Raw genomic sequence first — 12,848 nt, 5'->3', positions numbered from 1 at the left:
GCTCTGCCTCCTGGCCCTTTTGCGCTCGTGTGTTAGTGGCGACCTTTTTCCCATCGTTGGCCCGCACCGAATTGGGGAGCATAAATTGTTGACCGAACGTGAAGCGCCGACCTAATGGGAATGATTTTGTGCCGGCGTGTTGCGTGTAGTGGGCGGCGTGCTGAATCTTGAGCTAGCAGTGGAAATTTTGCGCACCGCACCGCACGGACGGAACGATGGAACTAATCTCCGTACGCCACCGTCGCATTTACCCTACCGAGCGCCTCGGAAAAGCGCCATGCACACCGTTTCATGTGGTGTAAAATTGGTACCTTCCCGAAAATGGGGGCTCACGAACGCGCGCGGCTCTCCCAGTTCGAATGGAAATTTATTGACCCGACCCTCCTCGATGTGTTTCTCGATCGGCGGCAGTAACCGAGTCGCCTCGATGCTCGTCTGCTGGAAAATGCCCACCTACCCTCGGGGTTTGAATACAAATGCGACCTCCTTCTTCCAAACACCACCATCGAAGTGTGATGTGTGTGTCCTGGACGAAAGTTTTCCCCGAGCTTGGGACCGGTCTCATCGACCCCTCCCGAGAGGAAGGTGTGTGTGTGGGTGTGGAATTTCCTTTTCCCGCATCGGCCATTTTACCCGTGAGTTTTCCACCGAGGATAACACCGAGCAAGAAGAGAACTTCTGAGCCACCGACGAAGCATCAGAGGACACGCTGGTCGGGAAAACTCGCCCGTGTTGCGCAATCGAACTATCGACGGGCCCGGTTTTCCACCGCGCACCGGTCGACCTTTTCCCGTACCTTTTTTACCGTAGGCCTAAAGGTGAGCCGCCTATCCTTCGATGGCGAGTCCTTGCACGGATGCACAGGACCAGTGGGCGGACGTGGGTGAATGTAAATTGACGGTGCAGTTGTGTGCGCCACCTCCTGGGGGTTTGGATCGATACGCGAGCGATTAGATGGAGGCGCAGATGGATGGTGCAACCGCTAATAACCTGCGGCTCGGTTCGGAGCTGCGTTGAAATGCGTCACTAAAGGGTGACGGTTTTGGGCGTGATCTTACGCTGGAAAAAACCCTCCTACAGGCAGCTAGAGCCATTTTTGCGATGGATTGCTTGCCCGAAAATGAACTTATTTTCTGTTTCACAGGCTGAAATGACTGGCTTCCGGCCATGACGCGGATTGGGCCATCGTCATTGACCATTTTAATGATTACGGTAAGTGAGCTTTCTTGGAAGGTTTCCACCGATTCTGACGCGGTGATGGCTTTGAAATTGCACCAGAGTCGTATTTTGAGGTGCGCGTGTTACGAAAAATCGATCACGACATTCGCATGTCCCGTCGGGCGGCGGATGAGATTGCTCTTTCCGGTCAACCGATTATGCTGAATCAGGGGCGGGTTTTCTTTTTGCGAAAAAATCCACACACTCCGCTGGGATGAATCGTAAGAGAATGGTGAAAGTAGACTTGGTTCTTTGGTTCATTTTGGTTTAAATGCTAACACCCTAACAGCGAAGGGATCTTGAAGCTTGTAATTTAACGGAGCTTATAGTTAAAAGCAGCATAATAGCGTTCCAAGTTATTTTGTCTATTGATACCTACACGCAAAGGACTGGTACTTTCTCCGAAGGTCTTTTAAGCGTCTTTTTATTGCGAAGCAGCTCGTCTGAATTATGGTCTAATGAATTAATGCGGTTTAACTGAGGTGTTGAAGCAACTATTATGCAAAAGGCTTGACAGTTTAAAGCTGTCATCATGCGAAATAATGGCTACCCACTGAATGATAATACTAAAAGGTTTTAAATAATGATAGAACCATGCTCTAAACTTCTTATCAGTCGATTTTCTATCTGTTCAACGTAAAACAAAATCCCGTTCTGTGGCACTAGAGCCAATTTAATTAAAAATAATTTGTGCTTTTAAACGAGCCATCTTCTTGTTTTGATCCGTGAAGGAAAACAACGGACTTCGCGCGACAGCTTTGAATGGGAAAACTCACTCCAACAGCCGTGCAACATATTGATGAGTTTTCCACCTGCGCGATACAGGCTGCTGCATTTTTTGCAGCTGTTTTCATACTGTAAAACAAAACTTCCGGCACTCTTGCTGATCCTGGTTGACGAGGCGCGATGAAATTCTCCGAATCCATTGCCTTCCTTCCGGTGTGCGAAGAAAAACCCGGCTTATGACAGCTAAAGCGCACTCCCTGGTCAAGGGTGGGAAAGAAGCGCTAGCGAAAACTGTCTACCTTCTGCTACGATTACGACGTGTTGTGTGTCCGTTCGCGTGTGTGTGTATGTGTCAATCAATTTTCCTTCCCATCGCACCCGCCGTATCCGTCCGCGACCCTACGACGATCCTTTTTCACATGTTGAGGGAAAGTTTTGTGCGCACTCGCGCTCACGCCACGAGAGCGCGACTTTTATTAGAGCAGGGGCGAGCTTTGCTCTCGTAAAAATGGCGCCCATCGCCCCGTCGCCTACTGCCTGCTTGGCTTTCTCGCTCGCACTAGCACAGTTTTCCCGTATCTTTCGTCACGCGCGTCCAGCGCGTCCCTTTTCCTTAATTTACGCCCGCGAGCGCGCTTTTCCCGGATTCATTTCTTTTTGTCTGGGTGTTGTTTTTTTTTCTTCCGCGCCCTCGCACAACCGGTGGGGTAAACATTGCTATCACTCTCTCTCTCGCTCTGTCTCTCTTTTCAACGTGGAAAGCAATCGCTTTCCCATCCATAGGACGCTGGGTTTCCTCGAATTTCCACACGAATCAAGAAAACTCCAGAAACCAGCCGCGAGGATGAAACTCCCGAAACTCGCCACACTCGGATCGGTCCTGGCGCGGACAATTCGCTCTCTCTCTCTCTCTCTTTCTCTCTCTCCTTCGCTTGCTCTCTCTCTCTCTCTCTGTATTTTCCACCGTCTTCCGCCACAGCGCCACCATCCCCGTTCACAACCGCGACTCGAAATCGTCCTTTGTGATGACAAACCCGGGGATTGCCTGTGCGCGAGTCTCGAGAGCGCGTCCGTGTCGAAAACGGCAGCCATCTTGATTTGGCTACCGTTTCCATGCCCCTTCCCCCTACCTCGCCCCCAAATAGGGCTCGCTAATCCTCCCCCGCACCAGGAGAGCTTAATTTCACCGTGTAAATAAAAATGCGAGCGCACAATCGGTGGTGGTAGGCGTTGTCGTCGGGTCGATTGAAATCCGCAACCATTAATCCTTCGCGTGTGTCCTGCCGTAACACTTGTGGATTTGTGGATGGACGTGGCCAGGACGTGCTCGCAAGTGGCATAAAATAAATCCCCCCGCCTCCCTCCCCAGCACACATTAGCATACGTGCCTCCTAATTCGCCTACTTTTATTCGAGCGCTTGTGGCCATCCGAAAACGACATCCCTCCAAACAGCTGTTTGTTTGAAGCGATCGCTTTCGAGCCGGTTGTTGCTTTCCCTCCCGATGACGTCACCGATGTTTTGGCGTTAATCGCAACACGTTAGCGAGGGGACTCGTGATTGGCGATCGGGGATAAGGAGGAAATATTTTCACCAGCGGGTTGAATAATTTAACGGCCACGCGAATTGGCCGTGCGATTGAAAGTGAGTGCCGTTTTGGGGGTGGCACGAATTTCCATTGCTAATTTTCCACTCCCAAACCCCGGGTCGGGTGCCGCCGGTTGCCATGGAGATTGCGAAATGTGTGTGTGTGTGTGTTGTACAGGCCTCTGTCGCGGGTTTTGGAAGGCACGTAAAAGTGCTTTTCGCCCACTTTTCATCCACGTTATCATCCCGTTTTGCTCTTGATTTTTTCACCCTGCTTGAATTGTGCCGAAAATTGGAACCAAAAACCCTGTTGTATGTGTGCTTGTACCCTCTCAGAGTGGCGCTGCTTCGCGTAAAATGCAAACTTAATCCGTAAATCTGCCGATTCGCGGTTGCGGAATTTGCGCGCGGGAAATTAGCTTCAAATTATTATTCATCGAAATGATATCCTGCGTCAGCTCGGTTGGGCTTCTCACTTTCACTATCGTTTGATGAATGTGGGTGTGCGTTTGTGTGTCTTTATTTATAATTCAAACAATCCCACACTCGGGCATGTCCTTGCCACCCCCTCCCCCCACCTGCTCCCCACGGCGTGGTGTAAATCCATACATTCACAACGACTCATTCACGCTCGCAGACACACACATCATCCTAGGTTTGCATCGTCTCGCTCGCACCCGTAAACAAATTAGGTCATTATACCAAACGCCTCCCACTCACTTTAAGGGAGCGAACGAAATGCATCCCCCTTGTCGGATTGCACGCCGCGGGGGTTAATTGAATTTCCATACGGATAATTAGCAGGAGGAATCGCATTAAATTTTCATTCAATTTTCGGCCCTTCTCAGCAACGCGAGATCGCCCTCTGTCTGGTTTCCTTCTCGTCCTTGCCTCTTCTGTCAGCACCACCGCGGCTCGGAAAACAGCCATAAAGGCCAATAAATGGAAGCAATTAAAGAATAGAGCGCACCGAGCGGCACACGGCCGGTTTGCGGTTTCGGTGTCCAGTTTCCACGCGTGGGGATGAATTATTTCGCAAGGCGGCTCCTTATCGCTTGGCAGGGGTGGTTAATTTTTATCCTTTTCACCTCCCCCCGAAGGGTGGATAGGTCGTTTAAAGCGAGCCTTATAATTAATGCCACCCACTGCGTTGTTGGTGGGTGGAAAAGCTGAGAGAGCAGCGAGTGTGTGTCGTATCGATTACGACCGAAATGGATGGGTTTTTGTTGGATGTCGGGTGGACCGACGTTTGCTGCACCCTCGAATAGATTTATTACCCTGTCGTGATTTTGTATCTGTGTGTGGGTTTTTTTGCCATCACTCGTTTTTCTGGTAAATTTTGCAGCAGGGGTTTGAGCGGAAACGCTTCGAAGGTTTCATTTTACACCGAGGATTCGAGCCCAGAACCCATTCCTTCGAATGTTAAAATGCAAAACACAAGCAGTTTGCGAAGGGATGCTGGGCTCGAGCTTCCGTTTAGACCGCGTGCATGTGTGTGTGTGTGTGGGTGAGTGTTTTTTTTCTGCCCTTTCATTTAGCCCACGGTGCGAAACATTGCTAACTCGATGCGAACGAACACGATCGAAGCAAGCGACGGTTGCTAGCCGAATGAGAGTGATGGAAGAAAAAGAAGAGAAAGCAAAATCAGCCTCCCAGCAGAGTACCACAAACCAGAACGTGGGACTCATTCGCGCCGTTAGGGCGGTTTGTCGTCGCCTACTTCGGTTGGGCACCGCGCGAACCTTCATCAATCTTTGCGCGCCCTTTTCGGAACAATTCATTTCGACTGGCGAGATGTTTTTACCCACCGTATGAGTGTGTGTGTGTGTAAAAAAGTGAGCAAAACGTTGGGGAAAAATCCTTCAACAGTGGGGTACTTCCGGTAATGCAACACAACGTTGTATGTACATGCCTTCTCCACGGCATCGGAAGTAGAAGTAAGCAAGCTCCAAACGGTATAGCGACCAATCGCCCCCTTCATCATCATCATCATCATCATCATTTTCTTCGCTTATTCGCATTTGTTTCGCTTTTCTTTATTACACAAACGGTGCAAAACCCGTCGCTTGGAAGCGAATTTCGAGTTCACGCCGAGAGTTCGGTGAGCATCGTCGAGGACGTCCTTCCGGTGAGCGAGAATTTGTGATGGCGTATGGTGAAAGAAAATACCTCTCGAGTGAAACCACCACCACCACCATGATGTGTGACATCCTGATGGGGGGAGGGAAAAATTAGTGCGTAAACGCGTGTGGGTTTGGAATAAAACCACCCCCCCACGGCTGAGCTTTATGTGCCTGTCTTACGATAATCGCTCATATCCGGCTGCGACTGCTGCGCGTTGATATGTCACTGTAATCGACCATTTTGTTGTTTAATCGACTCGCTCGTTACAGTTTTGTTGAAGTGCCGCTTAAAATGCACCACCCACGCCCAGATCATTGGGTTGCCATTTTCCCAATCAATGCCCAATCGATTCGGGGGCTTTTTTTCTCGCGTAGCGCGAACTTTTCAATCCGCTCCGAGAAGCCCCCGTGTACGTTCGGAAGTGAAAATAACTTTCCCATTTTCCTGCGCAGTGACCTTCCGCGCCTTAACGCTCCGGAATCGACTGGTTCCCGGTGGTATTTTCCCTCCCCCCTTTCAATTCCATTTTCCGTGCATTTCCCTCTCCACACGCGCGCCATCCCGTCGCAAACGACACACATACACAGACACCCACACAAATGGTGGGATGGAAAATTTAACCCAACGCCGCGGCAAGCAGGTGTAGGTAGCGAGCAAGCGCTAGTCCGTCGTTCCCAACCACCGTTCCATTTCGTCCTCGTGACCATTCGCGTTGGATGGGGTTTTGTTTTCTTTCTCCTTTTTTTTTTTGCTTCATGACCGACTCCGCTCGTTTTACCCGCCGCACCGCTTGATCCTGCCGGCGTTCGGGAAAATAGAAAAAAAGAAAGAAAAAAGGTCTCCGAGAGGGATAGACCAAGCAGCGCCCTTCTGGTGCTTTGTGTCCCTCTTTACCGAAGAGCCGAACCAATTTTTGCACGGTCGCGCGAGCATTTCGCACCGTTTTTCCCGACGGAGCTTCGTCCGTTTTTCCCGACGATGGCGGCGGGTGTGAGAGTTTTCCCGTGTCCCAACGTGTCCCAAAGCCCGAGGCCAGCCCGGGATTGGTTCGGTTTGGGGTTATTATAATTTGATTGCTGCCGCCGGGAAGCGGAACGGAAAATCATCATCCACCCTTTTCGGTGAGCCTTTCGTCGTAGCGAAATGGCTCGTGCTTGGTCGTCGCGAGTCGCCTCGAGAACCCGCAGAGAATGAGCCCGATTCTGCTGCTGGGGTTGCTTCACGCAACAACTGCAGCTGCAAGAGGTTTTCCAAGCGTATTCAAACGATTCTTTCGCTGTGCTCATTTACGAAAATTCAAACCTCATCGGTTAAATAGAGCAAACTTTGGTTCAATCTCATCCTTGTCCTACTCAACGTGCGTTTGAAATGGAGCAAAATCGGGCTGGAAAAACAGCTCCAATGCCACGCATCGTCTTATTACCGTGCTTCAAAAAGGCTAAATGTGGATGAATAAATGGCGCTTCATTTGGAATGCAGCATAACGAGCTTCGTCACTGATCTGTGGGCAGCGGTTGCTATCGGTGCATGTAATTACACGAGTTGGTTTAGATTGAGCGATAGCGCGAGTGGTTCGATCGATTTTATGCTCCATAAATTATGCCCCAGAGCTAAATCGAGCGAGGCCTCCTCCCGTCTCGAAGGGTTTCCAACTGTCGGGGCTGGAAAGTGTTGTCTTTATGGGTTTGATTTTGATCGCGCTGATATATATATATCGAGCCAATGGGTCTACTTAATCGTCGTTTAGTATTCACACTAAATGCTGCCGCTTTAAAGCTTTTGGAATTTTGGAGTGAATTAACATCTGTTCGAATTGGAAAATCTACTTGTTTTAAATTTCCTCCGCTCAAAGCATTTCCGTTTGAATATTGTATGCATTTTTAAATCAATCGGATTAAATCAGATGTGTATAATGATGTCTTTCAACACATTTCTTTAATCCGCGTGTTTGCTACTGATTAGTTTACAAGGCACTGAGATACAGTATCGACAGCCTATCTGGTATGATTTTATAAGCTTGTTTTTCTCACATTAAACGCTGCGATTGAAAAGAAACAGGTCGCACCCAAACCACCCAACACAATTTTCTTATCAACCACTCGCATTATAAAGCTAGTATAAACGGCAGCGTTGCTATCACCGATTCCAGTTGGCTTTCATTTTACTTCCCACGCTCCGGCTATCTCGATCACATCGCGATAAGATGACAATCGCCCATGTCCTCCTGCGAGCCTTCGAATTGGCCACTCGAATGTCCGTATTGTGGGCTATTGACTGTGGGCTAAAAAAAACTTACCAAAAGCTGACGGAACAACGTGCGGAACGGACAAACATGGCAAACAAAAGTTTGCTCGAAAATGTTTTGCTGAAATATTAATACATTTTATCGATTTCCCACGCACCTGTCGCTTCGCGTCCGCGATGACGCTCTCTCCCACCCCACTTAAACCACCCCATTTCCCGGGGGGGGATTGGATACGGGTTGGAGGGACGGCTGTTTGCGTGTGCGGCTTCGCTTTTGAGGGTATTCAATTTCGCTCGATTGTTTGTGCAAAATGCATGGCAAATGGGTTCAGATTTTTCCGACGGCGAATCGTCTCATTTTTCGCACCACAGGACTGTTGGAATTGTTTTAAAGTCCTCTCCCCATCGCGAAGGGACTCCAGTGTCTATACGAGACCGTGCTACATGGAGCAGAGATTTCTTTTTGGGGCAGGGAAAATAATACCACACTCCGGAAGGTCGATGAGCAGTCTCACCGCTATGCAAGAGTTCAATATGACATTCAATTTGACAGCATCGTTCGATTGTAGTGTCGTAAAATGTGTTCAGCTTCGGATTGCAAACTGCCGAAACCCTTTCGGACGATGTCATTTTTTTTTGTTTGGATCTGAACATCCTTAAATGTCCAAAAATTCGCTATGAGGTTTTTTTTGCCGCTACCACAAGGCCTTTCATTCCACCCCCAAGAAGATGGAGAGCTCCTTCGGTTTCCAGTGGGAAGCTGAATAGAAATAATCGAAAAATAGAGAGAAAGAGAGAGAGATAGTGGGAGAAAAATTCGTCACCAACAACCAACCAACCAACCGGAAGCGACGTTCGGCTATCTTTCCTACCTGATCCTGGACATGCCACCCGAAAACGGAATTCGGCCGCGCGCGATCATTCGCTAAACCGACCCCAGATGTCCTTTTGGGCTGTGGCATTAGGTGGTGAAGGGCGCCACGGTGGGCTCCCAAAATCGGAGCCAATTCCACAGCCGCTGATAAAACGCAAAAGAGAACTCTAGAGGAACAGACAGAGAGAGCGAGAGAGAGAGCGACTGCTTCCGGCTGTGGACGATGAGATGAGAAAACGGATCCAAATGTTGCATGGAAGGGGATGTTCGTGCCTTTTTCGCCTCCTACTCCCCCCTCCTCCATCCTCCCTCCCCAATCACCCTCTTCGTCACAAGATTCATCCAAAAATTGCAAGCAAAAAAAAAGAAGCGCCAACAAAACGGTCGGTCCGGGGGATGGCGTGGAAAATTGATGACGAATAAAAAAAAAACCCCAAAACGATTCGTCCTTCGTCCTTGTAAAACCCCCTAGCACGGAACACGTTGCTGGGTGGAGGCGTAGGACAAGAGGGATTGTACTGGAGACAGGCGGGGTTTTCATCTGCGCGATTCGGGAAAAAGGAACACCTTTCCTTCGGGGCCATTTTGTTTCGAGTGCCTTACGAGACGGCGATGACCGAGGGGATGGGTGTCAGGAAGGGTGGCATTGTGTGACCGCTCCCTTGGCCTTGCCACTCGACGACGACGTCCTGTTTCCGTCTCCCCTTGCCCCCCCCCCCCCCTCCCCTGTCCGTCGGTTTGCTTTTGCTTAATTTAAATTAATTGCGCAAAATGTTCGGACCGAAAAATAAAAGAAAATAGCCCCGCCGAGCTTGTCGGCGGGAAGACACAACGGTACGGGGATTTCGGCAGCTTGGTTCGCATTTTTGTGGCACTCGTAAGAGAAGGTGGCTGGTGGAAGGTCCCCACCTTCCACCACCACCCCCACCCAACTGTTCACCCAACCGTTACCGAGAGAGCGTCTCGTTTATATGTCGTTTTTTTCCTTCATTTTTTTTTTCATTTCACTCCTCCACTCCACCACCCATCACCAAAACCCAACAGTGGAAGGTCCTTTTTGTGCGAGTGACTGAAATTTAAGAAATGAAACCACCACCCACACACTCGCATTTCTCCTCCCTCTCGTGTACGTACGGGCTCACCCCCGCCGGCTACCCATCTACGATGGTGTTTCGTTCGGGAATCGGGAAATGGATCCTTTTTGGGGGGCGAGGAGCTGTGCAACAGTAACGAAAAAAGAAAACATGTGGAAAAAAATATTACCTACCGAAAATAAAAATCAGCTACATGTGCGTGCCGTGCCCGAAGGATATTCATTACTGCGAGATGCGCAACAACGAGTAGCACATGAATAATGTGGAGAGCAGTGAAATAACTTGATTTTTCATGGCTTACAGCTGCCGAAGCGAGGGTGGTGCGATGAGATATAAAATTAAACCTAATCTCATCCTCCTCGCTAGCGCCGGTGTGAAATGGTGGCAACGCAACGCGTGGAGTATCGCAGGCAGACGAGAATTCAGATTCGACTACTACCTTTTTCGGCTGGTGGTGATAACAACCGCTGGCAGGATTCGTGTACTGGGTATGCTTTGGTTGAAGCGATCTTTCACACTTTGTTGATTTGTTTCAACTGTTTTACTGGCAGTGATTTTACTAGATTTATTTTACTATTTATGTTTGCTTTTCTAGTTTGCTACTGAAGAGTGTTTTAAGAACTGTATTATGAATCGTAGATCTTGTGATGTATGCTTATGAATCAATTTTCCTTTCAACTTTTCGACGCATTTGTTACGCCAAAACGTTTGAAGCGAATAAGTTGGAGTTATACTTTATAATACTGTAAAAGACAGGCACGTTATAGTGGATTTAAAAAGCTATAAGAAATTTCATTCTTATATGTGTTCTTCTTACATGCGATAAGGAATGTTATTATGATGCGTTCGTCTTCTTACATGGCGCAACAACCGTTGCAAGTTCAAAGCCTACCTTGTTAAGGATAAGAAAGGATGTCTTGAATTTTTTCACCAGTCCTTTGGCATAAAAGATTTGAACGCTTTCGGTTATCGAGCAATATTATGTATAACTATCGATAAAAGATACTTCTTCTTTACTATTGCTAGGGCTCAAATTTATTTTATCGTTGCTCATATATTGTTCCATTTGTTTGGTTTGTTAGAAATTGTTTGAGTCGCGATTATTCGCAAAGACTGCAAATGTTTAATCTAACACTCCAAAGACAAGCTGGATGCTTTGAGAAGATAGTTAACGCAACTACACCAGGCTGGAGGATAATGCAATGGATAATAAAATCACAGAACACAAAGAAACGCCCGCAAGCGCAGAAAAAAAAAACGGAAACAATAAAAAATGCTTGCCTACAATAAGAAAAACAACCCACTCACCAAAGAATGGCAACCGTCTGGATGGAGGGATGTCGTCGGAACTAATCGAATTTTCTTTAATCGTCTCCACGCGCGGGAGAAAGCAGCGTGGGAATCCCCCCACCCCCGGAACAGCGAGGGGGGGGAGGGGGTGAATGCGGACGGAAGGGAAAAATTTATGTACCCCCGGTGCGGTCTATCTAATTTTCCACTTTTCATTTCTTCCGAATCCTTGCCCGCCGGGTCGGGTTTTTCTTCCACCATCGGTGCGGTGCTGGTGTTTGTGTGCTGATGTTGGTGTGTGCTTATGTCCACCCCAGCACTATCCAGGGTAAAAACACACACACACACACAGTCGCACACATCCACCAGCTAGCAGGTCATTTCACGAGTAAATACGAGACACACCGGGTTGTAGTTTTCCCGGGCACGGAACGGCGCGTTATGGCAAGATAAGTGCCCCTTAGCGGTGGAGTCCGTTCACACACGGATGCAGTAAGTTCTTCTTCTTTTTTTCTTCATCTCAGCCCAACGTTTCCAGCATCCTTCTTATCGGTGGAAAGGCGGCCACCGCTTCTGGTAAGGGGTGTCTGTTTTTCTCGCCACCGGGTTCGACCAAAAACACCGGACGGGGGATATAACATTGGATGTTGAACGTAAGCAAAATAACAGCACTCGTGATGGTACGTGTGCGTGTATGTGTGTTTGAAAAAGAGAGGATTTTTTTGTGTGTTTTCTCATCCTCCTAAATAGGAAGCTGAACCCGGCCATAGCTTTTCCGGATGGTGGTCCCCAAAAACCGGCATAGCACCGCGTGCGCCGTCTCAGGCGAGAGTTTTCCAAATGTCGCATTTTTTCTCCCTCCAATCCCACCACACACGAGACATTGTTGAGCGGACGGTGGACCATTTTGCTACAGCTTAGCGACACAGGCAGAGCCCCAACATCATGACCCCGGCAGAGGAGAGCACAGCCTTGGAAGGAGCATTTTTTGCGCCCAGCTTTCGGGAAAAGGATGGCAAATGGATCCTATTTTTTTTTGTTCGTTTGACGCTTTTCCTGGATTTCGACTTCCGTCACCGCTGGTCCGGTGTATGTGTGTGTGTGTGTTGGTGTCAAGAACCCCGGGGTAAGGGAACAAACCAAAGCCGAACTAACTAACCGGCAGAAGGTGACCGGGGATACTCGCTCACGTACCAATATTAGGAATAGCTCGGTTGGCCCAAACCGGATGGCACAAACGGCTCATTCATGGCTCTTGCTGAATGCTCCGGCACGGGCAAAGTATTCGGTTGAAGCCTTTTACAATTCTAACTGTGAACACACACACATTCATACCCATTGTGATGTATTTTCGAAAAGGCGAGTTTAATTAATATTTCAGTACTTCATCGCACGGTTGGAGAAGCTGCTGGTGAGAATGTATGCGCTACTAATGACAATCTAAACATAAGTAAGCATGTGCGGTGGGCCATAAGTCACCGGAAATGGGAAAGCTGTGTTTGTTTGAGGTTCGGTGTGTGGACTAACAACTGAGGCAAGGCTAGTAACGCCATGCCGGGAGTGTCTATCTAAATTTTAAACCCCTTTGGTTAGGATAACCAATCTACTTAACACGAACCATACAATGGCGTTATAATGTCCTGTTTTTTTTTGTTTTCCGTTGCTTAATACACGAAATTTGGTTGGGCTTTT

The sequence above is a fragment of the Anopheles nili genome, chromosome 3, assembly GCF_943737925.1.
Source record: "Anopheles nili chromosome 3, idAnoNiliSN_F5_01, whole genome shotgun sequence".
Classification (NCBI taxonomy): Eukaryota; Metazoa; Arthropoda; class Insecta; order Diptera; family Culicidae; genus Anopheles; species Anopheles nili.
Note: the sequence above shows the minus strand (reverse complement) of the source record.